Source organism: Hyperolius riggenbachi, chromosome 12 (assembly GCF_040937935.1).
Source record: "Hyperolius riggenbachi isolate aHypRig1 chromosome 12, aHypRig1.pri, whole genome shotgun sequence".
NCBI classification, from domain to species: domain Eukaryota; kingdom Metazoa; phylum Chordata; class Amphibia; order Anura; family Hyperoliidae; genus Hyperolius; species Hyperolius riggenbachi.
The window spans coordinates 194545988-194552172 of record NC_090657.1 but is presented as its reverse complement, the minus strand read 5'-3'; positions in this window follow the sequence as shown (position 1 = coordinate 194552172).

The window sequence follows — 6185 nt, the reverse complement described above, 5'->3', positions numbered from 1 at the left end:
ATACATTTGCATATAAATTTGTATCAACTTGGAACAATTTGCATATCTGTGATCATCCCTAATCATCAGGGGGCTCTGTATGGCTGATATCGTGGTGAAACCCCTCCCACAGTTTGATGTCATGACAGTGGTCCTGACAGTTTGCTGTCTGTGAACCTCGTTGCATTGTGGGAAATAACTTTTTCCAACTGCCAAGCAAGCAATTTCTCCCTTTGTGCATAGAACTCTCAATAATGTACATTCCATACAGATCACCTAGCATAACTAAAGATGTCACACCTGTAATACATAGTAATACAGAATGTAAGGCCTCTTTTCCACAAGCAGTTGATAGGGAGTGAAATGCCTCTCAAACTCTCACAACTGCCTGCTGCTTGGCAAATGCTTGCTGCTGCCTGGTAACTGCTTGCTGAGCACACAGTTCAATAGTCTGTGGAAAAGAGGCCTTACAAACAAATGTAACTTGCAAACAATCTTCTGGAACTGAACCTGTTTTGTAAGGTCTCTTTTAAAAAGACAGTTCAACTGTATGCTCAGAGAGCAGTTACTAGGCAGCAGCAAGCAGTTGCCAGGCAGCAGCAGGCAGTTGTGTGAGTTCGAGAGGCATTTCACTGCCTATCAATAGTCCGTGGAAAAGAAGCCTAACTAGGACGCCACTAGTTCCAAATTGATGCAGATATGTGCAGCTTGAAAATGGACAACAGCTCCTGTGTTTGATCTATTTTCAAGCTGCATTAAATTTGCATCACCTTAAATGTATTAGCATCCCATTGACCATCCCAAATCCAAGTATATGAATCCACTGCTGAGGCTGGGCGCGCACAATTTGCTTAGCATTTTTGCACAGCAATTTCTGGCAAATTTGAAAGGATTTTTTTAGTGCTTGTGATTTGCAAATGTTATTATTTTTTTATTGCTCTGTAGTAAAATCGCTGCAAAATTGCTTTTGCACGATTGCAAACCGATGCTGTAGCATTCATATCTTTTGTATTGGAGCGCAATTGCTCTAAAAATGAGTCCCAAACAATGAAGTACTGAGATTCCCCTATGAGTAGATGGACCAGTCAAAATCTGTCCGGTCCGTCAACTCTTTACTACCTACAGTTAGTGACAGCAACATAGGGAAAAATAATTTGTTGTGCATTTTGCTCTGTTAAAAAGCACATTTTATAAATATGTATTTTAAAATTTTCATGATCGTAGTCCCTAAAATCTCATGTTCAATGCCACCGTGCCTATTCGCACGAAAGGGGTTCGTTGTGTTATGTTTTAATAAGTAAACATAATAATTCCAACATTTGTATGGCGCTTTTCTCCTACATGACATGCTACATTCAACTACATTCAAAAACTATTCTGCAAGAGAAGAACTGTGTCTACCACCTAATAAAAGCATACACACTCTGTGGGATCGATTCACAAAGCGGTGCTAACCCAGTTAGAGACTTTAGGCGTGATAACCATTGCACCACGCTGGTGAAAAGCCAGTTTAGGCGTGATAAGTTTAGGCATGATAAGTTTAGATCGCACGCAAAGTCCCGAACGCAAAGCAGCGCCATTAAACTCTATGCAAAGTGCACCAGACTTTGCTAGCGCAAAACTTTTGATCAGCTATGCACTGCGGTGCTAACCCAGTTGGTGCTTAAACTTATCACGCCTAAACTTATCACACCTAAACTTATCATGCCTAAACTGAGTTTAGGCGTGATAAAGGGCTTTTCACCAGCGTGCTAACTGTTAGCACCGCTTTGTGAATCAGGCCCTGTGTCTCCAGGCTATTATACAAAATGTTTGCGTCAATTGAACTTAAACCTTTTCACAAAAGGGAAATAAGGGAATTTTCACATTCCTTATAAAACTGCCTGAGATACCCCAAAAAGAAAAATGTATACATAATGTACAAGAAAAGTAGACTCTCAGTCTCAGCACAGTATGAAATTGAACTATGATGGTGGGCTCAAGTCGCATATATAAACATGTTTGTAAATTCAGTAAAGAGAGAGGAGATGACTGGCACTGCCGTTTAATACTTTATTGGAAAACGTAAAACAAACTTCCATTTGCATGTGGTGCACAGTGCTATGAGTGGCTAGGTGGGCACCGGGTCAGAGGTCTCAGCTGAGATCTCTAATCTGGTGCTAACCTAGCCGCTCTTAGGCCCAGTGCACACCAAAAACCTCTAGCAGATTTGCAAAACGCTAGAGGTTTTTGAAGCAGATTTCAGAGCAATTCTAGGCATGTTTTGTAAACATGCTTAGCGTTTTTTGGAGAGTTTTTGTGTAGCAGATTACAAATATTGTTACAGTAAGGCCTCTTTCACACCAAGACGTTGCGTTTTAGGGGCTGTTATGGTCACATAACGTGCCCCTAACGCAACGCATGGTGGTGTTGAAGTTGGATGTCAGATTGAGCCGCGTTATGCGGCTCTTGGTGCGCCGTTTTCTTTCTGTACTGGGAAGTCCGGATCTTTTCAATGATTCGGATGATTCGAATCAGATCATTTAAAAGATCCTGATCTTTGAACCGAATCTTTGAATCATTTTACTAGGGAAGCAGGGGTGCAGCAGAGTGAGAGGTGCAGGAGAATGAGGGCACATTGAGGGTGCTAATGGGGAAGGGAGAGATGCAGCAGGAAAATTGTGCTTGTGCACATTAGCTGCAGTTCCTGTTTCTTCCAGACAGCCACTGTGAACCGAATCGTTCATTGTGGTGATCCGGATGATTCGACTTACAAAAAAGATCTCAATCGTTTATGATCTGGACAACACAGTGCAGTGAATATTAATATTGAAAAACAGAGAGAGTAGACTGTGGCGAGTGCACTACATGCATATGCCAATAGCCACATAAAATAGGTGGTGCAACATCCGGAATAAATTCATAAGTCCATACACTATGCAGTAGAAGAAAAGCAATTCCAGGAGCAGCTCAGCCGGTAAAAAAACAACTTTTAATTATCTTCATTTAAAAAATGACAGTGGCATAGCAATGGCATTAAAATAACACATAAGATGTAGCTCAATGGTACTTATCAAGTCACTGCAGCAGCATGGAGGTGAAGTCGACGGCCGTTTCGCCCCTAGATCAGGGCTTTCTCGAGACCGAGAAAAGCGGTCTCGAGAAAGCCCTGATCTAGGGGCGAAACGGCCGTCGACTTCACCTCTGCACCTCCATGCTGCTGCAGTGACTTGATAAGTACCATTGAGCTACATCTTATGTGTTATTTTAATGCCATTGCTATGCCACTGTCATTTTTTAAATGAAGATAATTAAAAGTTGTTTTTTTACCGGCTGAGCTGCTCCTGGAATTGCTTTTCTTCTACTGCATAGAATATTAATATTGTTTAGCCATGTGGCTAGACACAATAGCTTACTCTCCCCTCCTCCTCTCCTGACATACATTACTGAGCATGTGCAAGCAGTCTAACGCAGCCACATAGGAGTATAACGCACAGCATGCTGCACTTTCATTTAACGTGCAGCGTTATACTCGTATGCAACGTGGGCACTGTGAACAGCCCATTGATTTTTAACTGCTGTGAGTTGTGCTGCGTTACAGGCTGCTGTAATGTGGGACTTTAACGTCCCACTGTGAAAGCAGCCTTAAGCTGTTACTTAATAGCTTCTGTAACAAAAATGCCTGGAAAACCGCTCTGATCTAGCGTTTTTCAGAGCTGTTTTCCACTTTCCTATACTTTAACATTGAGGCAGAAACGCCTCAGAAATCTAAAAAATGCTGCAGCCCCCAAGTTTGCATTTGTGGAAAAAACGAGCCGCTCTGGTGTGCACCATCCCATTCACTTTCATTAGCCAAGCGGTTTTCCCCCTGCAAGTGTTTTAAAAAATGCTTCAGAACCGCTCTGGTGTGCACCAGCCCATAGCCCTGTGCACCACACGCAACTGTAAGTTTGTTTTACGTTTTCCAATAAAGTATTGAACGGCAGTGCCAGTCCTCTCCTCGCCCTCTGTTGGATTAACAAAAATGTATACATACCTGAGGCATTCTCCAGCCCCTTCAGGCTGATCGGTCCCTCGCTGTACTCCTCAGTGTCCCCGATCCTCAGCTACAGCTCCTGGTAATTCAACCAGTTGGCACAGGCCAGCCGCACACCCTCCCCTGTCACGCTCCCGTGGCTGGGTGCGTTCTACGCCTGCATGGTACCACACAGAATGCTCCTGGCTGCGGGAGTGCGGCTGCACATGCGCACTAAGCCCTGGCTGGATTATCAGGAGCCGTAACGGAGGATCTAGGAAGGAGGACGGTGAGGGACTGATCAGTCTGAAGGGGGCTGGAGGAAGCACCAGGTAAGTATACATTTTTCCTTTTGGGCCATTTCAGTTTTACTAGAAGCATAGAAAAGCAATGATTGTTTCGTTCAACAGGTATGTTGCTGCAGAACCTACGGAGTATGCGGCAGTATAGCTGACAGCTGCGAGGAGAAGGTGTGATGGTACCCGTTGCTGTAGTATGCCTGCGCATTGTTCTCATTACTTTATTATTTTATTTATTGTATTTATACAGCGCCAATATATTACGCAGTGCTGGACATTAGTTTAGGTTACAGACAATATTTAGGGGTGACATACAGCAATATGACAATATAGGAATACAAGAAAACCAGATCACAACGCAGCACAATATGAGTACAAGGTAATGCTTAGTCACTGGAGGGGAGAATGGATATTAGGCAAGTCAGGTTCACTCAAATGCATAGCAGGGGCTCACAGTAATGGAGGTGCATGATCAGGTAGGACACAAAAAAATCTAGAGGGAGAGGTAGGGACACGAAAGGTAGGGGACCAGAGTTCAGCTGTAGGTTTAGAGCACTTGTGAGGGGTAGTAGGTCAGAGTGAAAAGGTGAGTTTTGAGGGGTTTTTTTTGAAGATGTTGAAGGAGGGGGCTGCCCTAATGGGTGGAGGTAGGCCGTTCCATAGTGTTGGAGCAACTCTTGAGAAGTCCTGGAGGCGTGCATGGGACTGGGTGATGCGGGGGGTGGTCAGACGAAGTTCATTAGAAGAGCGGAGTGAGCGGCTAGGTGTGTACCTCTGAGTAAGATCAGAAATGTAGGTTGGACAGGTTTTGTGGACAGATTTGTAGGTCAGACACAATATCTTGAATCTGATTCTGGACTGGATAGGAAGCCGGTGAATGGATTCACAGAGTGGAGCCGCCATGGTGGCTGCCGCATTCATGATGGACTGCAGTGGGGCTATTCGGGTCATAGGGAGACCAGACAGAAGGGCATTGCAGTAGTCAAGGCGGGAACTTATGAGGGCATGGATGAGGAGTTTGGTGGTGGCAGAGGTCAGGAAAGGGCGAATCTTACAGATGTTATGAAGGTGGAAGTTGCAGGACTTTGTGAGGTTTTGTATGTGGAGAGTGAAGGAGAGTGCAGAGTCCAGGGTGACACCCAGACAGCGGGCTTGAGAGGTAGGGCGAATGGTAGTGTGGTTAACTGTGACATGCATATCTGGGAGGTTCATGGATGGCCGGGGTGGGAAGATCATTAATTGATTAATTAATTTGTCTAGATTTAGTTTCAGGAACTTAGCGGACATCCAGGAGGAGATGGCTGATAGACAGGAGGAGACCTTGTCCATGGTAGTGGTGGATATGTCAGGGGTGTGGAGGTAGATCTGGGTGTCATCTGCATACAGATGATAGTTAGAGAGACACTGAAGTCTCTAAAAAAGCTTCTTTTTATTTAATAAAAGTGTTAAGCCTAATAGCCCTGACTAAACCGCCGCATTACCGCCGCTCTAATCTAACTAAATCCCCCCAAACTCCCCGGGGGGGCACTCCGGGCAGCGCTTTCGTGTGAGGCAGGGCTATGAGCTGCAGCCCTGCCTCATACGCGTCTGTCAGCGGCGCATCGCCGCCTCTCCCCCGCCCCTCTCAGTCTTCCTTCGCTGACAGGGGCGGGGGAGACGCGGAGATCCGCCGCTGACAGACATGTGTGAGGTTGGGCTGCTGCTCATAGCCTTGCCTCACACGGAAGCGCTTAGGGCAGCAAAATCCACGACCAAGAAGAAAGTCGTGGATTTTGCAGGGGAGAGGGAGGGGGGAGTTAGGGGGGATTTAGATAGATTACAGCCGCGGGGATGTGGCAGTTTAGTTAGGGTTATTAGGTTAAGCACATTTATTAACCTCCTTGCCGGTTATCCCGAACTCAGTTCGGGGTAAC